This window comes from Gopherus evgoodei, chromosome 1 (assembly GCF_007399415.2).
Source record: "Gopherus evgoodei ecotype Sinaloan lineage chromosome 1, rGopEvg1_v1.p, whole genome shotgun sequence".
NCBI lineage: Eukaryota > Metazoa > Chordata > Testudines > Testudinidae > Gopherus > Gopherus evgoodei.
This window is the reverse complement of record NC_044322.1, coordinates 127,566,640-127,591,984: the sequence shown is the minus strand read 5'-3', so window position 1 is coordinate 127,591,984 and position 25,345 is coordinate 127,566,640.

Below are 25,345 nucleotides of genomic sequence, written 5' to 3'. Positions count from 1 at the left end.
TGTAAGAATCATAGAATCATGGGAATGTATAACTGGAAGGAACCTTGGAAAGTCATCTAGCCCAGTAGCCTGCTCTCAAGACAGGCATAAGTATTATCTAGACCTCTGATGCTGTTTGTCTAATTTGTTCTTAAAAACCTCCAGTGACAGAGATGCTACAACCTCCTTAGGTAATTTGTTCCAGTGATTAATTAGGAAATCTTTTCTAATGTCGAATCTAAATCTCCCTGGCTGCATTTTAAACTCAAATTACTTCTTGCCTGGTCCTCATTGGCTAAGGAGACCAATGTAGCCTCTTTATAACAACCTTTTATGTAATTGAATATTGTTACCATGTCCTCCCTTAGTCTTCTCTTTACCAGACTAAACAAACTAATTTGGTTCATTCTTTCATCCTAGGTCATGTTTTCTAAACTTTTGATTATTTTTGTTGCTCTCCTCTAGACTTTCTCCAATTTGTCCATATCGTTCCCAAGTGTGGTGCCACTCTAGCTGAGGCCTTATCAGTGCTAAAAAGGGTGGAAGAAATACTTTGCCTGTCTTGCTTACTACACTCCTGCTAATACATCCCAGAAAGATGTTCAATTTTTTTTGTGATAGTTACCTTGTTGATTCATATTTAGTTTGTGATCCACTATAATCCAGAACTTTTTCTGCAGGATTTCTTCCCAGGCATTATTTCCCACTTTGTATTTGTGCAATTGATTTTTCCTTCCTAAGAGCAGTACTTCGCAATACTTTATTGAATTTCATCCTATTTATTTCAGAACATTTCTTCAGTTTGTCAAGATCATTTTGAATTCTAATACTATCTTCTGAAGTACTTGCAACCCCTCCGAGCTTGGTATTGTCTGTAAACTTTATAAGTTGCCATTATCCAAATTATTTATGAAGATATATGTCACCAATTTATTAATAGAACTAGACTCATGATAGATTCCTGTGAGACTCCACTAGATATGCCCTTTCAGCTTGTTAATGAACCATCTGAGTATGCTTTTCCAACCAGCTGTGCACCCACCTTATAGAAGGTTTGTCTAGACTATATTTTTCTAGTTTGTTCATCTACTTCATTGAAAGTTAGTAGCATTTTTACAGTATAGAAAACAATATGGTTCACTTTCCCCATCCCTCCCAGGTATCCTTAGGACTTCAAATATTTGTGAACTTTGAGGAAGGCTTAAACATTTACTTTTACATTTAAGATTTACTTTCTAGAAAACTGTTACAAGAATTAAGGCAACCTATGAAAACAATAAACTGCTAAACAATTTCAAAAGTGATCATGTGTTTTGAGGAAATAGTATTTCAACAGAATATTTTTTAAAATTAAGTGAATGAAACTAAGAAAATTGCCCACAGTTTAATGTTTTTGAATCCATCTCTGTCCCCTCATTATCAGAAAAGGTGAATGTTGGGGGAAGATGGCTCTTTGTAAAAAGTGGGGACATCTCCTGTGACTGGTTTCAGGGGCTGGTATGTGCTGGTGTTCCAGTACCCCGCAGGCCCAGCTTTCTTCTCCTGGCTGGTCAGTGGGGTACCTGGAAGAAGATCTCCAATCTTAACAGCATCTTTTGTGTCAGGTAGAGGAGGAGAAACAGGTAGCTGATGGGTGGTTCTGGGGCTTTGGCAACAATGGTGAGCTGGATTCGTTTCCCACAGGTTCACAAAAACTGGTTGTTAAAATTAGATGCCAGTGTAGAACCAGCTGTTAAGGGGCGGGCAGATGGGCAAACAACTCCGGTCCGCAGGCCACATCTGGCCCACGAGACCGTCCTGTCCCCCACCTGAGCTCCCAGGAGTCTCAGCTGGGGAGGCCGAGGTTCCCTTGGCCCCTTCCCGCTCCTGCAGAGCCACAGCGTGCAGAGCCACTGGCAGCTGGGCAGCTCAGCTCTCGAGTCCTGCTGCTTTGAGCAGACACCAGCAAGGTAAGGGGTGGGGATCTGAGAGTTCCAGGGCCGCCCAGAGGAGGGCAGGTGACTGGGCAATTTGCCCCAGGCCTCCAGCCCCATGAGGATGTCTCCGGGGCTGAGCTCCTCTCGCTCAGAGCCAGCGGAGCGAGCGGCAGGAGCTTAAGAATGCTCCAATATTTTCTCAGATGTAAGAAAAACATCAACAGCTACCTCGCAATTATTGGGGAGGAGGGGCAGAGGAGTTATTGTAATAAACATGTAAAAATATTTTTTTTATTGTTAAGTATGACTCCCAATGACTCTATGTATTGCATTTTGTTATGGAGAAAGGTACAAAAAATACATACTGTGGAACATCCCTTAAATCAGAACTTTTTATAGGGAACCAGTTGTTAAGATTTTGGCATCTCAGCTAACACTACACTCTGTCACCCACCATATTAGCCTTCTCATAAGGGAATTTTCACATTCCCTATACCAGGATGCCATCGCCAAGAACTGGCTGAGAAGTCTCTCCTACTGAAGAGATCTCTCCACTCTTTCCCTGAGGAAATCAAATTGTTCCTAATTCTTCCTGTCAGTCCCTGTAAATAGGTTTGGCAGTATTTGTTTAGTTTATATAAATAATTTTGACAGATATTTGTTTATTTTTAAGCATTTTTTCCATTCACATTTTCACAGACTGTGGAAAATCAGGAGGTGTCAGATAAGAACTGATGAGCATAAAGTTTGAGATTCAAAAGTTAAAGCTTTATAGTCGTTAAAACACAAATTGTCAACATCACTTGTCAAAATACACAAAATAAATATCCTTAAATCAAGTTAATTACTTCTCAAGCACCATTTTTCTTACTTGGCCTCTCTGCAAATTTCTATTGTTATCAGTGGAAAGGTTTTTGGTTGGTTTATGTGTGTAGGGTGAAACCAATATTTTCCATTTATGATGAATATCTAATCTATTCCAGCAAACATATAAGAAGGTTCTTCAGTTCAAAGAGAAGGACAGCATTATATTTTGTACTTTACTGGGTCAGAACAATGTCCATCAAGCCAGGTGTCTCATATCTCCAACAGTGGCAAGTACCAGAGTTTCAGGCAGAGTGGTCAGAACAGGACAATTTTGGAGAGATAACATATTTTCTCCCTCCCAGCTTCTGGCAATCAGAGGTTTAGGGTTTCTCTGAGCTTGGGGTTACATCCCTGAACATCTTGGCTAGTAGCCACTAATGGACCTATCCTCCACAAACGTATTAGTTCTCTTTTGAATTCATTTTAACTTTCAGCCTTCACAACATCCCATGGCAGAGAGTTCCACGTACTACTTTTGTGCTGTATTAAAAAGTATTTCCTTTTGTTTGTATTAAGCCTGTTGCTTATTAATTGCATTGGGTGATCTTTTTTTTTAATTATGGGAAAAGATAAATAAGTCTTCTCTATTACCTTTTTCCCACCATTCATGATTTTATAGACCTGTATCCCATCCCCTTTAATCATCTCTTTGCTAAATTGAACAGACTTGATCTTTTTAATCTCTCTTCATATGGAAGCTTTTCCATACCCTAAAGTATATTTGTTGCCTTTCTCTGAAACTTTTTGGATTCCACTCTATCCTTTTCGAGATGGGGCAACCAGAACTGGACACAGCATTCAATGTGTGGGCACACCATGAACTTATATAGTAGCATTATGATATTTTCTCTCTCTTTCCTAATAGTACCAATTCAGCCCCTTGGGAGACCCCCGTTGTTTACCTTTCTCTCCATTATGAAAACTGACCATTTATTCCCACCTTTTGTTTTCTGTCTTTTAACCAGTTATTGATCCAAAAATGGACTTTCCCTCTTACCCCATAACTATTTAGTTTCCTTAAGAGCTTTTTGTGAGGGACCCTGTCAAAGTCCAGGTATACTGTATCAGCTGGATCACTCTTATTAACCTGTTTGTTCACAACCTCAAAGAATTCTAGAAGATTAATGAGGCTTGACTTCTCTTTACATAAGCTGTGTTTGACTCTTCCCCCAACAAAACGTGTTCTATATGTCTGACAATTCTGTTTTTTACTATAGTTTCAGTCAATTTGCCTGGTACTGAAGTTAGGATTACCATCCTGCAATTGCTAGGATTGCCCTTTTAGAAATTGACTTTACATTAGCTACCTTCCAGTTGTCTGGTACAGAGGCTTATTTCAATGATAGGTTACACTCTACAGATGGTAGTTCTGCTGTTTACATATTTGAGCTCTTAACTCCTGGGTGATTACCAGCTGCTGGTGGTGGTTTACTACTGATTATTTTATTAATTGGTTCTGAAAACTCTTCCATTAACACATCAGAGTGGGACAGTAATTCAGATTTGTTGCCCCAAAATTAAAGTTTTGATGTGAGTATCTCGCCCAAATCTTCTGCTAGGAAGACTGCTGCAAATAATTCATTTAGCTTCTCAGCAACGGCTTTGTCTTCTTTGAGTACTCCTTTAGCCCTTAGTTGTCTATAGGCCCAACCGTCTGTTTGGCAGTCTTCCCACTTTTGATGCACTTAAAAGTATTCTTAGTGTTTGATTTTTGCAACTTGCTTCTCAAATTGTTCCTTGGCCTGTTTCCCTTATACTTTTACACTTACCTTGCCAGAGTTTGTGCTCCTTCCTATTATCCTCACTAGGTTGTGACTTCCAAATTTCAAAGGATGCCTCTGCTTCTACCGGCCTCCACTACTCTGCTGTTTAGCCGTGATGGCATTCTTTCGGTCATCTTCTTGTCTTTTCTGATTTGGAGTATAAATTTAGTCTGAGCCTCTATTATAGTGTTTTTAAATAATCCTCATGTCCTTTGCATATATTTAACTCTTGTGACAATCCCTTTGAAATTTCCATGTAACAAGAGTCCTCATTTTGATGTAGTTTCAATTTTTAAAGTTAAATTGAAACTAAGTTTTAAATTTTAAAAGTTAAAATTAAAAAAAAAAAAGTTAAATTGAAAATTTCTAGACATCATACAAGACTGCTTCTTAGAGCAGCTAGTCCAGGGACAAAGCAAGAGATAATTCTGGTCCAAGACGTGAATATAGTTGAACTGATCAGTAATAGTGACAATAATGGTGGTGGAAGACTATCAAAGCTGTTACATGCTCCTAACCCCCATCCACACTGGCATGGATTTGGGGATGTGCTACAACTAATAAGTGTACTTACCGACATCCCTCAAACATGTTAACTTGCTCACATTCTACTCTCCTTGAGATGTGTGCTTCATGGGCTTAAGTATAAGCAATAGGGGGTTTATGACACAAACCTGTGCCTGGACACATGTAAAAGCACTAATGTAGATGAAGTCTTAATTCATAGCAAGGTGGAGTGTAAATTTACTTTGTGGTAGCTTGCCATGCATCAAGCTTCCCAGGGGTGAGAGAGAGACAGAAGAGATAGTAGGAGGAACCGAAATGAAGAGCTATAGGAAGCTATGTGAAGAACTTTCTTCACAAATGACCAGACACTTACAGAACTAAAGATAGTGAAAAAAATCATAATTATTTTCCTAGTAGTACCTCTCAATGTAAGAATTCTGGTAGCTGCAACAAGGATGTTTTGCAACTGCAAATGTGAGGAGAGGTGGTTCACAAAATAATCTCCCCATCAAATGGAGAGATGGGAACCATTATGGAAAGTTTGGGATTTGAAATAGAAAAGGACAATATCTGGAACTATTCCCATCAACTTTATTGAGTTTGAGATGGATAAAACCTGAACAAACCCCTGACAAGCTAAAAACAAAACAAACAACTGAACATTAATCAAAACTACTCCCTTTTTACCCCACTCCAACTGAGAAAGGGATGAACCAAAACTGAACCTTCTATAATGCCTAATCTCTGATAAAATGTTTTCTGTTAATGTTTTTTTCTCTAATGATATATCCTTTAATTTTGACATCAGCAGCTATACGATTCCTGAACAAAGCAGAGTTTTAAAAGCATGTCAGATAATGTGGTGATGGGAGCAAATGGGACAAAAGCGAGCCCTCCAAACTTATCATTTAGGATCTGGTTAAGGCCAGATGTTCACACTGATTTAAACAGGATTTAGATCACATCCTTGTTGCTTAAATCATATTCAAACCCTTGTCATCTAATGTAGGTAAAAATCTGCTTCATTAATCCACTGCACTACATACTTCCATAATGATTTAAAAATAATAATAATGGTAATGATTTATAAAAGCAATAGAGTAATTTCAAGAAACAAGTGTTTACATGTTATGGAAGTGCTGACTGTTAGCATAAAAGACTGTTGCTTTTCAATATTTACAGTATAATTGGGAATTTTGCTCAAATGTGAGCAATCTCTATTTTAGCACCTATTATAAATTCTCCTTTTCACTTCTGCCTGCCTGCTGATGGAGCTTCATGAGCTGGATGCTCAAGTTGTATCAAAGTAATTCTCTACAAAACTGACTGATCAGATACAGCAATGTTGCTTAATTTAATTCTGTGAAGTACCATGAATTCACATTCAGAATTAGACTTCTGTTATTATCGTGTTGTGATGTTAGCTGAGCTCTTCTGGGTGCATCTTAGTATTAAATAAGAAATTTTTTTACAATCAAGTACTTTTTAGCCAAGTGGTAACAAGGAGATTTAAACAAAATGAGAGCAAGGTGGCCCTTGAATACAATTTTATGCTAATATGATATGTGTGAATTCTACAGTCAGACAAGATTAATTTTCTGCTTGGTATTATGGATTACCTCCTGCAAACTATAGATTACAAGCTCCTTGAAAATAACTTTAACAATCTGACTTGAGACATACGTCTACATGTTGCTGTGTTATATTAGCCACTCATATGGCTGTGTATGTGTATGGCTGTGTATGTCTCTTGGAGCATTGCTATGTAAAGAAAGGGTTCAACTGACTCTGGCAATGCAGGCCAGATTGTGAGCCCTGCTGGGAGATAAATAATAACAACATCATAGAATGTATTTATTTATTTTTTTCTGTTTTAACTATCTTGCAACTCAATTACCTTGGTGGGGTCGAGTGGGTTGTTGTTACTGTATATTGCATAGTTTTGCAATTAGAGCTGATTAGAGAAGCTTTGATGGAACCATGTCCCATTGGATTATGTAGTTCAATCCAAAGTGATTTTTTCCCCCAGCTTTGCAATTTGGCCAGCAAAGTGGTTATTCACACAGCTCTGCTGAGAAAACTTTTATTACTGACTTAAATTGTGAAATTCTTGCTAGCATTTATAAACCACAGTGACCTCATCCTATCACCCTCCACCTCCCCCATGATTACACAGAACCTATCTGAACTGGGGCTCCAGGTGCAGGAGTGGATCACACCTGACACTTCTTCTTTCCATGCTGAGCAAGTGGGAAGGGACCAGGAGCCATGGCTTGATGAATGCAGACAAGGGAGCATATACTGTACCCTACACTGTAAGCAGTGTGGGGGGAGACTGTCTCTTACTCTCTGTTTGCAGTGTACTTAGCACAATGGGCCCCTGCCTTCAGCTGAGGCCTCTAGCAACTACTTTGATAATAATAAATAATAAATACATTAAGGGCTCCTAATAGTGGAAGTGCAGAGATCTGAAGGAAATGTTCCTGAGATCCCTGAAAGGCAGTGTCATCCTGGTGTTCCTTTGGGGGAGGCACCTTTATGTACTGACCCATGGGCATGGCTATGCCTAAAGACACAATCTAGCCCCATTTCATTTTGCTGAACTCCTTCTGTTGCAATGACACATCCCCTTGACTTCCATTTAGAAAGCTGGGCCTATATGACTGTGATTCAGGAATCCACATTCTCTGTGAAAATGATGGATATGCATAGGTTGCAATGAGGAATATGCGAAAGCAGTTGAAAAATGGAACATCAATAAGAAAATGATGATGCTATGAGTTTCCATTTGTCTTCTCTGAAAAGCTGTCTTGGTCAAGCTCTACATTCTCCACAATTCAGCATGTCCATCTTTTTCAGATGCATCTCACAGGACAGCAGCTGTCAAGGGCCAGAGAGGCTGCTTCTGAACTTTATTAAACTAAATAGCTTTATCGAGTGTAATATTATGAAGATGGCAAAGGAGATGCTGAGAAAAATATTGATTTGAAAAAGAAGCACCAAAAAAAATCACATTCTTTAACTTCAAAGCTCTATCAAGTAGGAAAGTCTTTGCATTAATTCAAAGTACCAAAGGAAAAAGTTCTTGGCCCTTTACAAGACAAGCACTAGCATCTTTCATTGTACCTAAAATTCAGTCAGAGTTCCAGTGGCGCCACTTTTGCATACAAGATTATTTAAAAAATATTCTCAACTACACTATGATTGTAACGAATTGAGGGGTTCAATTTTATTTTAATTGCATTGTTCATTCTGAGAACTGAAAGAGTGAGGGTTAGAGACTACCGGTGCTCCTTAACTCTCATAATCATGGGTGGATTTGTGTATAGAATGCTTAGATGGGAACGTTATGTTCAGATGAAACACCTCATTTTGCCAAACCATCATTAGGGGCTGGCCTAATTTAGTGAACTGACAAGATCAGACTTGAGCCATCTGGTTGCTATTTTTAGAGGTCCTAGAGTAGAGCGCAGTTTTAAAAAATTTCTATGGGTTAGTCGGGACCTTCCAATTGATCTCTTTAGACATTCTTAGTCTGGAATACAATTCATTTCACGTCTTCATGAGCAGAAAAGTCATACAGCTCTGGAAGACAAGGAATAAACTTCCTTCTGATGTTGCCCAATTCCTTTCTAGATCTACCCATTACACAAGCTCTGCGAAGATATGCATCAAAGCCAGACTGTGGTGCTTTTTTAACAGCAAATCCTAAATTGGCTGTGATACTTGTCAGTGATTTCATAATTACAAATGCAATCCCTAAAGCCTGCTTACCTGTTAAATTGAGGAGAACTCTGTCAGTATCAGGGCCAGTGCAAGGAAGTTTCGCGCCCTAGGCTAAACTTCCACTTTGCCCCCCCCCCAGCTAACCCCGCCCCCCCACAACAGCTAACTCACCCCCCCACCAGGAAGCCCCACCCGCAGCAGCTACCCCACCCATGACAGCTAATCCCTCTCCCCCCCGTCCCCCGATGGCAACTAACCCTGCCTGGGGAGACTTCCTCCCTTCCTCCGCCCCCGGCAGCTAACCCTGCTTGGAGAGACCTCCTGCGGAAATTAACCCTGCCTGAGTAGCCCGCCCCAGTTCACTTCGGCTCCGCCTCCTCCACTGAGCACATCGGTGCTTCTCTAATTCTCCTCCCCGACCAGGCTTGCGGTGCTGATTGGAGGAAACTTAGAGCTGGGCTGTGTGCTCAGCGGAAGGGGCAGAGTGGAGGTGAGCTGGGGCAGGGAGCAGTTCCCCTGTGCACCCCCCCTCGTTATTGTGGGCAACCCTCTCCGCGCACCCCCCCCCAGCTCACCTCCACCTCCTCGCTTGAGGGGGCTTTTAGGTTCCCCCAACCACTAGGTGTCCTAGGCAGCCGCCTAGTTTGCCTAAATGGCTGCACTGGCCCTGGTCAGTATGGCTGTCTCATCTGGCCATACACATCCGGATATATAGTCTGATAAATAGAACTATGTGACATACCAGGAACGGAGATCTTGACAGAGTGACTGAACTGGATCTTCTGAAAACTAACAAGGACTGTATGAGAAAAATCGTAGTAGCTGAATGATCTGGGTAGATCCCATGGCAAAAGGAGCAGAATCCCCTTTTGTTACAGTTTGAGGGATTCTGCAAGCCTGTCACATCTAATACAATCAGAGCCAGGGAGGTGCAGGTATAGACATGAAAAAATGTGGAGCTCATCATTTCAGAAGGACATCAGCTTCTGCAGTGATAATCAAGTGATATGACTTGACTATAAATAGTTATTCCTGAGCATATTGATCTGATCTCACTCTCCTCTCCACGACTTTGGTAAGCAGTAACCTCTGCCCACATGATCTGCTTTCATTTAGCTAATGGGGTCAGATCTCTTTCTTGTTTCAGTTTACTTTATGCTCTACACTGGATGTTGCTTAAATGACATAATTTGGCACTTGGTACAGAGGTTGTTATTTCAAGACAAAGATGCATGTGTACATGCATACACCAACTTTGGTAAATATGTGTTCTAGTAAAAGCTCATCTGAAGCTGCTGGACAATATTTCAAACAAATTTCCAGTGGACTTTGTTTTTAATAACAGTTAGGGTTTACCAAAAAGTCAGTATCTACTGTGACGGGGCAAGGCCAGATAGCTATAGGAAAGTAGTGAGAAACCAGGTATGTTATCCCCAGGATAAACAAATCCCTGTTACCATGGTAACTTAATGGCAGTTCCTCCAGGTTAATCAAGACACCTGGGACCAATTAAGATCCTTCCAGAAAGCAGTGGAGACAGCTAGGTTGATTGGGACACCTGAAGCCAAGCAAAGGCTGGCTGGAACTTGTTAAAAGCCTCCCAGTTAGTGGTGTGTGTCAGGAGCTATAGGAGGAAGCCATGCTGCTGGAGAAACTGGGCAGGACAAAACTGATCAGGCACAAGGAAGGAAGCGCTGAGGTAAGGGTGAACTAGATGTTGGGGGGTGGGCGGATTGCTGTGGGGAAGTGGCCCAGGGAATTGTACTCATCCTGTTTCAAAAAGTCAGCTACCAATAACTGCTACTAGTAGGGTTTCTGGTCTGGAGCCTGGAGTAGAGAGTGGGCCTGGGCTTCTCCCTCCTCTCCCCCCACTCTTCCTGATTAATCAGAGACTGTGAGACAACAGAGATTGTGTGAGGGAGGGTTGCTTCTTCCCACCTCCCTTGCTGGTTTATGATGAAAATGGCCCAGTAGGCTGTGACCCTTGCCTCTGGAGAGAGAGCATGGCTAGGTGGAGGGTCACAGGGAGCTGCTGAGGCTAGCAAAATCTGCCTGGAAGTATGGGACCTACTGAGACAAGGTCAGAGATTTGTCACACTACAATTACAGCAAAGTTTATGAAATTAATCTGTAAAATGCTTAAGGGGATTAACACACCATGTGAAGAAAAACACCTTTGTTTCAGTTGTCTTGTTCCTTTCAGAAATTGTTATTAATGTTTGTGATATTTATGTGTTGACACTTGCACATGTGGTAGCTGTAATGAGTTTAATAAGATTGCTGAGCTGCACACTTTTTATTGTTACCCACAGCTACAGTTCCTTACATTTTTAAAGATCAAAAATCTTATTTTAATCTTATTTTGATTTATTACCAAGATGCCACTTACAGTGTGGAAACTGGAGTTAGGGTACTATAATTCTCTGTTGAAAATGGCAGAGTACGATAACATCAGGCCTGTGGAATCTCATGAAATATTACGAGTCCCAAGGTCTCTCTCATCCCATCTTCTGATGCGACAGATGCATTGTGAAAATAATGGCAACTGGAATAGCAAAGCCAAACAGCTCAGCTGCCTTTTGAGATTATCTGTCATCTGCCAATTTATACATCATAATGACAAAAATTACCCTTCTGTAGTTATAGAGGGGAAAGGGAAACATTTATTCATATGTATGCATGTATACAGTGAGACAGATATGTAATTTTAAAGCAGATCATACTATCACACTGATGTAATAGGAAAATATTAAATCATCATCATCCTCCAACGGGAGTTAGGTGCCCAACCTGCTAAGACACTTTTGAAAATCTCTCTAGACATCTATCTGCAGTATGAGGTGCCTAAATACCTTTGAAAATCTCTCCCTAAATGCTTTTCTGGATTGGGGTGCAGGGGGTCAGCACCATAGAGGATCAAGCCCATTCTGACCATCACATGTTGCATATTAAGAACATCAGTTAAATGGTTGACAATGTTGACAATTAAATGATGAGAAATAGATTTGTTTGCAGTGTTGTAGCCACGGAGGTCCTAGGATATTAGAGAGAGACAAGGTATGTGATGTAATATTTGTTTTTGCACCAACTTTCTGTTGGCGGAAGAGACAAACTTCCGAGCTATAAACAGCTTTCTTCAGGTCTAGAAAAAGTAATCAGTGTGTCATAGCTAAATACCAAGTGGGCAGATTGTTAAGCATAAAGGGTTAATACATGTGTCAGAAGACAAATTAAATTTAAGTGGACAATTAATAACTGTGAAATTATAGGACAAAGGAGAGTTAGTAGGTGACAAATTGTTGTACAGAGCCATATAACTGTCCCTGTTGGCCCATGATGTTTGGTGTCTAGCAGAGCATGAATTTAAGTTCCCAAGCACATCTTTGGAACTTGTGCAGGTTTCCTTGGAGGAGGAATGAGATGCCTGATATGGAGTGATCACTTTTTGAAGGTGTTCACCAACAGGATATTATGTTTTTTGTCTTTTATCATTTTTGTGTGTGAGTTCATTCAAGAGGGTAGAGATTGTCTAGTTTCACTCAGAGGCATTTGATGCACTGGATGAGGTACACCACATGTTGTGATAAGCATATGTAAGACCAATAGATCTTGAAAAGTGTGTTGTGGGAGGTATGGTAGCAACGGAGATTCGTCTGCAGGTATTTTATCTATTGTTGTGGCAGGATATGGTGCTGCTTTGGTTTGGTGGGTCCTGGTCTGTGGAAAGATTGCTTCTGACAATGAGCTTGACAAGGTTGGATGGTTTGAAAGCCAAAAAAAAGAGGTTTAGAAAAGATTTATTTCAGAAAGTGGTCACCGCTAAGGATTGCAACTGTTTAATACCCCAAATCGGTTCCAGTGTGGGATGGTAGGTAACAATTATGGGTATGAGGTCAATGTTTTGTTTCACACACACACTCTTATTGAAGCAGGTTCTCTTGAGCTATTTGTGTGGCTCATTCTATGACACTATCTACTTCTCTGGTGGCATGTCCTTGTTTGGTGAAGGCAGTTTTAAGTGTCAGAGTAGCAGCCATGTTAGTCTATATCTGCAAAAAGAACAGGAGTACTTGTGGCACCTTAAAGACTAACAAATTTATCTGAGCATAAGCTTTCATGGGTTACAGCCCACTTCATTGGATGCATGCAGTGGAAAATACAGTAGGAAGATATATATATACACAGAGAACAAGAAGGAGTGAGGAAAAGTTGGGGGGGAATAAACAAATACGTAAATACACAAATCAGACATCAAGAATTATAACATTCAAAACCCAGTCGGAGAGCACTTCAATCTCCCTGGTCACTCGATTACAGACCTAAAAGTCACAATATTACAACAAAAAAACTTCAAAAACAGACTCCAACAAGAGACTGCTGAATTGGAATTAATTTGCAAAATGGACACCATTAAATTAGGCTTGAATAAAGACTGGGAGTGGATGGGTCATTACACAAAGTAAAACTATTTCCCCGTGTTTATTTCCCCCCCACACCCATACACACACGCACTGTTCCTCACACCTTCTTGTCAACTGCTGCAAATGGACCATTTTAATTACCGCTACAAAAAGATTTTTCTCTCCTGCTGGTAATAGCTCACCTTAACTGATCACTCTTGTTAGAGTGTGTATGGTAACACCCATTGTTTCATGTTCTCTGTGTATGTATATCTTCCTACTGTATTATCTACTGCAGGCATCTGATGAAGTGGGCTGTAGCCCACGAAAGCTTATGCTCTAATAAATGTGTTAGTCTCTAAGGTGCCACAAGAACACACTTAAAACTACAGGAGTAAAGGTGTATATCCTGGATTTTCACTTCTGTGCATATTCTTAATGTGTCTGTGAATTTCTTCATATCCAGCATAGCTTTGTGCTGAACCAGGGAGGGATCTGCCATTGAAAATTCCTGATGTCTGGCCCCCAGTGCAAAGATCAACCCTTAGGATTGCCAATTTGTTTCAATGTATTCCTGGAGGTTTCATCACTTGACATAATCTTCAATTAAAGGTTAATCTTTAATTCCTGGACACTCCAGAAAAATCCTGGAAGGCTTGGCAATCTAGACCCTATTGTTTTGAGTTTACACTTATATTTATATCTTACTGCTATTTTTGGATAATATGGAATATAATATTATTTTTGGAGGCACCAACTGTTACATTTTTTTCTATAATACATTATGTTAGTGCTGGAAACAAAAGCAGTCCATTTTTAAGGTTCAGGGAACCACCACCCCCCACGTGCTTATTTTAAAAGCTAACCGGGAATTCCAATCCATCATAAACTGGAATTAAAACTAACACTATAACCAAAGTCACAAAATAGTCTTATTGATTTGATGGAGAAAACAATGGGAGGTAATAAAAGTATACAACAATTTGTGTCTGCTGTTAATGGTCCACTTAATGAAGCCAAACTGAAAGTATCATTTATGACAGAAATATTAGTCCCACTGATAAGCCCCAGCAGTATGCCAGTCTATGACTTTGGATTTAAATTTTCTAAAAGAAATCCTTGATCAGTGAAATCAGTGCATAATACCTTTTTGCAAGAGGCACATGTGCCTGCATAAATAAGACATTATGCTAATTCAAATACTATAAGTTTCATTTATCCTCAGTAGTCACTCTCAGAACTTTAGAAATGCTCTGATTTTTCAAAAAACTAATCTTTCAAAAATAGTTTTACAAAATAGCTATGATGTCTTGCCACTGCCACGACGACTTCTGGTGGCACATGCTATTTATATTACTTGCTGACACCTGCACACCTACTGAAGCACTTGTAATGATTCTGTTTACACAGCTCAGCAGCACTCTAATAACTGACTCTACTTTTTTGACTTTGGAGCCTAAAAATGTACTGTCTGCTTTTGCAGAAATCTACCTGATATCAGCTATTGGGAGCAACTGCTATTTTTACCATGAGTAACCTGCTTTCAGGGCACGCAACTGACCTGCTACATGGCACAGCTCTGCTTTTGCAAAATCTTCAGCGATCAGCTTCTGTCTTTAATGCTGTATTTTCATTTGATTCCTTTATGTCAGAACAGGGATATGTTCAGCTGGGCTAACAGATACCAGGTCCTTGTGCATTGTTCTTGACTTTGTGCCAAAGAAGAATCAAAGTGAAATATGCACAGGCACACTCAATCCTCTGAAGAAGCCATGCTCAGTACCTGCTATGTAGTTATTTTAAAAGTTTCAGTGTATTGGATTTCAACAAGGGGTCTTATTCTAGAAAGAAGGTGTACTCCAATGTCACTGAAATAATATGAATTTTCATGTAGTTTAACTTGAGCCATGTCAATAATATGGATTATTTTTCCTGTTTCTGGGAAGACTCAAAAGGCCTGGGGTTGAGTGTCTAATTAATTATCAAAATGAAATGCTTGTGGTCAACATGCCATACTTGTGGACATGTCTTATTTTACCTCTATCCTTTAAAAGTGTTTTCCTATCTTTTCAGTCTGGATACTTTGAGCCCAACCCTTCTCCCACTGATCCATCTAGTACTATCAGGGCCAGTGCAACCACTGGGCAAACTAGGCTGTCGACTAGGGCGCCAAGTGGTTGGGGGCACCCAGGGCCATCCTTAGGCATACACAGCTGGGTAGGACACCTGAATATTTGGGGCATCACTGGGTCTTAGTGTCCACCCCTCTAATTTCCTATCCCTGTTCTGACCCTCCTTGCAGGCTCTGAGTTTCCTGAGAAGGGGATCTAGTAGTTAAAAGAGAAAAAGCCTCCAGCCTGCCAGACCTATTAGCACAACACTGAAACTGCTAAAGAGCCATTCAAGGGGTAATGAAGGCATTTAACAGGCATTTGCCAACCCCCAGGTATATACTGTCAATTTCTGAATGTACTGACAAAAACAGTTGTGCATGACTGTAATATTTACTCAGAACATGTTACTCTACAGGACTTTAGTTTAAAATTTGCTTTAAAAATATTTCATTGAGTTGGTGAAGATTATAAAATCACATCTCTAAAAAATCCTTGCATAGATTTTTAGATGCATAATCATCTTTAGCCTTAAAAGCTTGCATCTTCAGACATGGTTTTTTAAAATAAATTCTTCAAAAGACCACCCTTATCTAAAATACACATTTTAATTACTATAGTAAAAAAACTTACTTCCAAAGTCTCCCTGTCCTTTCTGTCCATCCATTTCTCCCTTCACTGCCCTTGCCCCACCATCATTGAAGAGAGCCCTTAAAGGGACAACAGCCCTTTGCTTCCAGATAGGGAAACTCTTTGTCTAAGCTTTCTTTACTTCTGACTATCTGATGAACTAGTTTTAAGAGAACCCTCCAGCAAAATCAGTATCTTAGTAAGATACACAATCATTTGTTATGCCTAAAATCTTTGGAAACATATTTTTTAAAGTTGGTGGAATTTCATAGACATGTGTATTGTTATGGAGATCACACACAGTAAATTAGTATTCACTTTTTTCTAAAAGCAATGAACATTGTTATGAACACACTAAACCACTGTGACTGATTAATTTAAAATGTCTGTTTCAGCGAGTTAAATATGTAGTAATCTGGAATGATTACTTTATGAAGGCTTAAGAGTACATTTAAAATATAAAATAAGCTTAGAAATACTGATTAAGAAAATGTAAAACAGAGAAAAGCTGCATCATGTATTCCATAATATTTAATATTGTATTCAGCAAGACAACTTATTCACCCTTATTGTGACTGACATTTTTTATTCTCAAGTTTAGTGCTTTTAATTAGGTAACTTCTGCACATCCATTCTGCATGAGAGAGAGGGTACAGGGGTCTCTGAGGGGAGCTGTGACTGTCACCATGAGACAGGCCCGGTGTCGTCTTGTTCTTTCTGCCTTGTCCTTCTGCCCCACATCCCCCTGCCGGGCTGCAAGCTCAGGCTGCCATGAGGCGTAGGGACACCAGTTTAATAATACTGCTTAGGGCCCCATAAATCCTAAGGACAGCCCGGGGGGCGCCAAAAAGTGGTGCTCTGGCTTAGCAGGAAGAAGTTGCCTTCAAGAAGCACTGGAGAACCAGAGCGTCAGCTTGCGGGGCAGCAAGCCTCAGCCATGGAAGAACTGGCACAGCGCAGGGAGGCAGCAGCCCTGCAAAGCCAGCTTTAACCTGGCGCCACCCTCCCGGGGGCTCCTGCAGGCTGCAGCAGATGCATGCAGATGCTGGCCCCCATGCGTCCCCCAGTCCTCACTCGCCGCGCTCAGTCTCTGAGGCTTGCGGGCATATGAGCTACCGCCAGGGCACGGAGCCCTTAGCCTGCTCCAGGAGGGGCAGCAATGGCAGCAGCTCACACTCCCAGTAGCAACAGAGCCTGAGTGGGGTGAGGGAGGAGCCAGGGGGTACACAGGGGCCTCTGCCCGCATGCATCTGCTGCAGAAGCCCCCAGGAGGGATGATGCCTGGCCGCAGCCTGGGCAGGAGGGGCGGGGGGCACAGCTGCTCCCCACTAGCTGCGCCACCACCACCTTTGCAGGGCTGTTCCCCCCCTGTGCCGCACCAGCTCCTCCACAGCTGGGGTTCGCCGCCTCCTACAAGAGGGTGTCTCTGGCTCTCTGGTGCTTCCAGAAGGCAGTTCCTCCCTGCTGAGCTGCTGCAGCAGCCCAAGCCCGGCAAAGCCAGTGAGTGGACTCAGGGCGAGGGCTGCCGAGGTGGGGTGAGGAGGGCTCGTGGGGGGGCTGTGCACCCTCCAGGCGAGTTCAGGCGGCGAGGATGGGGGGAACCTGGTCTGAGGAGCAGCTCCTGGTCACAGCTGGCCCCTGGGGTCTATAAAGATTCGTTGGGATTTGCCCCTCAATGAACCGATGTGCAGGGTGGGGAGGGCAAGGTGGAAATTTCGCCTAGGGTGCAAAATATCCTTTCACCGGCCCTGAGTACTATAATGTGTCTTAAGTGGATAAACATCAAAGATGTTTGGGGATATAGAGAGTTTATACACTATCATTCTCTCACCACAAGAAATTCAGTGGAAGTGTCTAATTTACATATCTGTTTGCATATCAAAAGAATCAGTTTTTCTGTTCTACATGTCTGTCCTGACATGGTTAGTTGGAGAACATAACTCCTCTTGCTGGTTTCTAGAATGGAATCTTCTCACTGGCTTACATTATTTCATGGTGGAAGGTGGCAATCTCTGCTCCCATATATTGCATCAGATTGCTGTCAAATTCTTTAAAAGCTAAAACCTACTATCCTGTGAAATGTGGTTTCTGTGGATTCTACAATATTGTTTTTATAAACAGCAGTTAGTCAAAAAATAGGGAAAAAATAACTAAATTTAAAATGCAAAAATCCTGTTCATTCCACAGGGTTTGGAAAGGGATATTTTTTTTGAAAAATATCATAACATTTTGAATCGATGTTCACCTGAGACAATTTTCACTTTTGATTTTCCTTTTTTTATTTATTCTCTTCTCCCCCTTTCGCCTCCATTTTACCAATGAAAATGGAGAGCAGGGGATAAAAAAAGGAGGAGACAACAGAAGGAAAAAAGGGTAAATGTAAGTCACCTCCCACAAAATATCACAAACAAGCAAAACCAGAAGAATCACACAAATTAGATTCAGTTTCATTGAAAGAAAGCTTGTATGCACATTCTAATTACAAAAGTGTTTTTTCCAAACAACATTTTTTAATTTGAAAAATGTTGACCATTTCTAATAAGTAGAAATTTAGAAAGTAAGAACAAATGCCCTACAGGTTTCACACAGATGTAACCAGTTCTAATTCCTTTCATACGCCTTATCTTCTAATAAGCTCTGTATAGCATTTATACACATTCTCCATCCTGACATAAAATAACTTTTCCAAATGACTGTGTGCAAGCTTGTGGCAACACTTCAATGGATTACAAATTTTAAAGAGATACTAGAACTAACCTTATTAGAGGACTGTAACAGGGCACACTCACCTCTTGAAAACAATGAGGAATCTGGTGGCACTTTAAAGACTAACAGATTTATTTGGACATAAGCTTTCATGGGTAAAAAACCACTTGAAGTGTTTTTTTACTCACAAAAGCTTATGTCCAAATAAATCTGTTAGTCTTTAAAGTGCTACTGGACTCCTCTGTTTTTTTGTGGATACAAACTAACAAGGCTACCCTTCTATTACTTGTCACCTCTTGAGTACCTCCTGCTATTGTGGCAGGAACTGCAGCCTTTTTCCTGCCCCAGGCACTCCCAGTATGTTGTTAACCTCACCAGGCAGGTCTTCAGTGGCTCAGCCCTCTGGCCAAATCAGTCAAAAAGTATGAACCCCTTCCGGGTTAGCAAAGAGTTCAACAAATTGTTGGCCCTTACCAGGGTCTTCAGCTCCATCTCTTGGTCCTTTAAATCTCGCCTTTCACTTAGGCTTCTGAAAGAGCCTTGTCCCTTTCTCGGGGCTGGGGCTACTTTGCCAGTGAGGGAACACGGGCACATCCACTTCTCTGGATCCCAATCCAGGGACGCTATAAACACCAGCCATACATTGTTTCCTTTGATTGGTTGCTGCTGTTTTTCCCACCTTGTCCCTTTCCTTTCACCTGTTACCTTTGGGTTAGAGTTCTCAGGTCAAGTAAATACAGCCTGTTAAGCTTCTTTGTCCAGAGCAGAGTCCCTTTCTCACTCCTCTGGTCCCAGCTAGGAACTGACTTGCTAAGGCCCTGCAGATCCTTTTATCTGAGCTTTCTGGGCTTTGATTGGTTGCTTCCAGGCAGCTTTCCTAGGCAGGAAAGGCCTACTTTCACTGCTATCTTCCTGGGGCAGGAATTTTTAGGACCGCAAGGGGCAATGAAGGACCAGGCACACCCGATCACAAGGATGTTAAAGTGTTGTTCTTCCTGAGTAGGAACTGGATATTTAACAGCAACAGATTTATTACTCTGTTCAGTCCATGGGAAATATGATTACACAACTAGGAAGTCCTATATCAGATCACTGAGCCATTGACTTCAGCACTTTGTCTCTGAGTCAGGGTCTGCTACTGCTTTCTTTAGAGGAAGGCAAATGGTCAGGCAAAAAACCACAATGTATAATCATTTCAATTGTTCATTATTGGACTGGAGGGAAGGTTATTTTCCTACCCGCTCAGAAAAAAAAATTAACTTAAACCTTGAAGCATGAGAGTTAATAATTTCTATTTTATTCTGCACAGCAACAAATGTTAGTGTACATGAAAGTGGCAAAAAATCAGGAATGGGTAAAACAAGAGCCTGATCCTGAAAGATGCTAGACCCCAGTCTTCATTTCCTATTGATTTCAGTGAAAAGTGAAGTTAAATTTCCCCTCAAAGACAGGGACAACTCTTCATGTTAATCAAAAACTGTTACAAGACAAAACAATGAATTTACTCATAAACTATACCATTTTAACCTGGCTCTGTTCAGTTGAACATAAGGGCAGTGTTATTCTCTACATCCTTAAAAAAAGAGTACTAAAGTTAGAAATGAAAAATTATCTATTGGGTCATCTCATCCATTCCCCTGCTAATGCAAATTTGTTCCCTGCTGTGTATATTCTATTACTTTGTCCATCATAGTTTTGAATATTTCAAGCAATGGGGTTTTACCACATCTTTTAGAAACCTAGTCAACAGCTTCTTAGATCTCAACTTTAGTAAATACGACTGACCAACGACCCGTGAGACAGAAATATAATCTTTTTGTAACTACGACCATTGTCATATAATAGGGGACAAGAAAATAAACCCCAAAAGTTATCTGTTCTCCTTTGTCTCATGCCTTTACTACAATGGAATCTTTGGCTAAAATGGAGCAATTCCTGAGTCTGGAAAGGAACCTTTTAGACAACTAGAGGAGGAGCCTGTAGTGCCTCTGAATTTTCCTGGCATTGCAGAAAAATGTGATGGAGTGAAATCCTTTACACCACTACATGTGGCATTGTGCGTGCTTGCTTGCTTGCTTGGATTAGTGAGTTGGTTTGGTTTTGCTTTGTTTTATTTTTGATAAAACTTTTCAATTCAGAAAGTAACTGCACAGTTATAGCTGGGTGAAATGTTTTGAGTTTTTGAAATTTCAATTAAATATTTTTACAAAAAAATTGCCACCATTTTTTGACCCACTCTTCTCAAGATTTCTTTGAACTTGTGGACTGAGCCAAAGCCCACTGAAATGAAAGTCAGCTTTGATAGGCTGTGTGTTAGGGTCTTGGTGCTCAGTCAGGAGTAGGCCCTTAAAGGCAGCATGAACAAAGTCACCCATTGTCATGAACACACACATCCAAGGAAAAAGACAAAAGAAAGGAACTGAAAACGTCGGTGAAAAACAGCAACAACAAGCAAAATAAAATGCTTCTCAGCTGTTGGGGAATGTTAGATGAATGGTGTAAATGTACATACATGAAGGGCTAAGTACAATCTGACCAGATAATAGTCTTTTCTTTCCTCTGGGAAAAGCTCTCATGCTCTGGTGTAAGATTTTTCTCAGTGCCACTTTGCTGAACATACAGCATGCATCCATGGGTAAAATGAAGGGGTTAAAATACCTTGTCGTCTGAGGATCGTGTGTGTGCTTTTCCAATCATGATTGCCGAGGACTTTTAAGAAAAATGTATTTGCAAATCGTATCAACTATGTTATAATTCAGGGCATGCTAAATCTGCAAGGGGAAAATTTCAGAGACATCTCTATCCATTTTCTGCAGATAAACATGTTCTAACATTTGTAAAAGTTATTCATTTTTAATGCAAGCTGACAAATTTCATATTAATAGCATCAGCATGTTAGATTAGAAACCAATAAATAGTGTTTTGCTTGATGGCTTTACTGGGATAGTTTGCTATTTTACTGAGAAGGAGGCTAGTAAAGTGCAATGGGTCTTCCAAGTCTAAACCATACCAAACAACACCTTATATAGAAATAACCTGTGTATTTACAGAAACACTTGGGGAGCTCTTCCATGATTTCCTGCATAATCTTTATCTAAGAACAATAAAGGATACATTTTTGAAGGGCTGAGATAACAGCCTAAGAATGAATGTTGGTGAAAAACGAGTGGACCTATTCAGGTAGGTAATGGAGGTAGAAGTAATCAGATTTTGGAAACAACTCTCCTTGAGTCAGCCTGGCCACCAAAACAAGTTAGAGCACCCACAGTGCTACTCCTACTTACATCAGCTAGAACAGTAGTCTGGGGACCATTCCACCAACCAGGAATCAGGGGACCACATCAAACTTCAACTCCAGAAACATCCTCCATGCATGACAATGACACTTATTCTGTAGGCGTGGGATAGAAGAGCAAGGAGGAAAGTGGCCTTTGCCTGTTTTATATCAGCTATGCCTAGGGCCGGCTCCAGCTTTTTTGCCACCCCAAGTGGAGGAAAAAAAAAGAGAAAAAAGAAGAACCCAATTGTGCTGCCACCGAAGAGGAAGAGGGATTGAAGGACCCACTGCTGAATTGCTGCTGCAGACAGGAACGTGCCGCCCCAGTAATGGATGGAGTGCCGCCCCTTTCTATTGGCCACCCCAGGCACCTACTTCCTTCGCTGGTGCCTGGAGCCGGCCCTGGCTATGCCTTAAGATCATTTTCCAGTGCTCTGGTACTTTAGAATTCAGGTGCTCTTGAATTTGTACCAGGCCAGCAGCAGTTTCTCTCTCTTGTCCCACTCACAATGATATAATTTTCTCCATACCCAGTGGCTCCAGTAAAGGTGATCAGTTTTACAATATCAGTTTTCATCTCTTTCCCCATGACAATATGTAGACTGCATCTTTGAATGTTTGTTGCAGACTTTGCAATTTCCATTCAGAGAGTGTCTCATGCTTTTCATCACTCAAAACTATTGTGAAGGGCTTGTCTCCATATAGATGTTTTGGTGTTGCCTGAGTCATTGGTCCATAGGCTATAGGAAAAAAGGTCACAATAGATTGGATTCTGGACTGTCATTAGTGCCTTACTGTCTGGAAAACAACCTTCAAGCAGCAAAATGCCAGCTCTGAGTGGCAATGTTTTTGAATGTAGGTGAGTCCTGACCAATGGCAAGTTGTATTTAAAAATATTTTTAAAAATCTAGAGGTCATCATGGCATCTTGTTGCTCTGTCTATAGCAGGCAAGTTATTTGATGGCAAGTTTTGGGGACAGGGATCATCCGTTTGCTCTGTGTGTATATAGTGCTGGCACAATGGGATCCTGGCCTATGACTAGAGCTCCTAAGCCAGGGGTGGCCAACCTGTGGCTCCGGAGCCACATGCATCTCTTCAGAAGTTAATATCTGCCTCCTTATATAGGCACCAGCTCCAGGGCTGGAGCTATAGGCGCCAACTTTCCAATGTGCTGGGAGGTGCTCAGTGTTCAAACCCTGGCTCTGCTACAGGCCCTGCCCCCACTCCACCCCTTCCTGCCCCCTCCTCTGAGCCTGCCATGCCCTCGCTCTTCCCTTTCCCCTGCCCGCCCCAAGCCACCTACATACCACTAAACAGCTGATTGGCGAGGAGTGGGGAGGGAAGGGGGGAGGTGCTGATCGGAAGGGCTGCCGGTGGGCAGGAGTGCTGAGAGTGGGGGGTGGGGGAGCTGTAGGAGGTCTCCTGACCTATTACTGTGGCTCTTTGTACATTGGTAAATTCTGGCTCTTTCTCAGGCTCAGGTTGGCCATGCCTGTCCTAGGCACTACTGCAATACAAACAATAAATAATAGTACTCATAATTAGAGGGACTCACAATGTATTGACTGAAACATTTCCCCACCAAATAAAAATAAGGTTTTCCAAACTATTTTTTAAAATAAACTGTTTTCTGCATTTTTTCCCAAGTTTTCACTGATCTGAGCCCTAAAATAACCTATACACACTTGTATACTGGAACAGGTCTTAGAAGCCCACTTCCTTTTCGTCATAGCACTCACACAGAGAACCTTCAGTCTGGAATTAAAGTAGTCCTGTTCAGTCCTAATTAGGTGGTAATTGCACTCTGCAGTGCACTAGGAAATCAAAGGGACTATTGTCATTCTGACAGCAGCGTGAGGGATTAAAATTGTTATTGGTCTGAAGCTGGCAGCTTAATTTAAACAGTTAATAATGCTCTTTATCTGTCTATTTTTAGGTTCTTATATGGCTCCCATTACTTCAGTATCTGAATGCCTCAAATCACTAATGCATTATCTTCATAACACTCCTTTAACAGACTCATGTGTACATTGTTGATTTGTCAGACAAATCCTTCAGGAATGATGGTTGCGCTGTCTTTACTTGGTGGCCTAACAGAGAGAGTACAAGAAACAGAGTTAGTTTGGGTTATATCAGCTCAAATTATATGACTGAAAAGAGCCATTCTTACTGAACTGCAAGTAACAAACAGAGCAACAACAGAGGTGGATGTTTCAGAGTGGTAGTCTGTATCAGCAAAAACAACAAGGTGGATGTTGTGATGTTTGTTAACTTTCAGGGAGTGAGCCTCAGTTCCTTTAGGAGAAACTAGAATACTAGAATGAGTTTAATTCATAAGGAGGCATAGAGGATCAGAGAGCAAGGCAATTAATTAACTTCTTGCCGGACTGCATCACACATTGATATATACTGGAGAGAGGTAGTTGATGATTTGGCCAAAGCTGAAATATTGGAAACTCAAGTAAGAATGACAATGGTCAACGATATTGACGCCCTATCAAGGAAAATATTAGCTGAAGTAAATGGTTGAAAGATAAAAGATCCTGCCATCAATATCAAAGCATCTTGGAAAATAACATCCACTCTCATGAGACTGCGGACAGGGCGCACTGCAGGAATGAAAATCAATAGAGATCGGACCAAGAGGATTTAAGACCTTCCTGCACTTTTGAATGTAACACAGTAAGAAAAATTATGCTCTTTGGATTTGAAATCTTGGCTCAAGCCCTTGGAAAGGACCATTTAAAAGTTATCAATTTCATTCTCAAACTCATGACCTAGTATGATTATTGTGGGACACAACAACAACAACATCCCTTTAAAAATGAAGGGGTATTATTATTCCATTTTTCAGATGTATGTACATGAAGTTTTGCCAAAGCCAGTATGTTTCACTGAAATGTATCAATTTCAATGAAATTTTTGTAGGAAGATTTCTGAGGCCCAGGATGGACTTTGATCACCGAGAGGCAGGGGATTGAAAACCACCTTTTTAATCCAAAAATGGAGGCTTCAACATAAGTCTGTTCTGTGGACCATTTGAAAAGGGGGTTATTTGTTCCAATGTGGAATGGAAACAAATGTCTAAACCTCAAAGTTGTCATCCTCTTCCCAGCTCTAATCATAATGCATAAGCACAAGGACACTGAATTAAGGTGCACAGGAAATCTTAATTAGGCATTTCCTAATTTATGAGTGTTAGATATTGTAACCTTACCAATGTTTTTTTAATGTAGATTTGTGTGTGTGCAACATCCAAGATTAAAACAAACTAAAAATACAGAAATTACATTGTGTGGCTTCATATTGATACATGGGCGATCAGCAGAGTTGGTACTTTTTAGGGGCACTGCCACTTGAGCTAATGGACTAACTGATAGTAGTAGTAGGTTGTCATCTTCTATGTGGATCAGCACTTTAGGGGAATGAGACACTTTGTCAGTGGATTTCACAGATAATTGC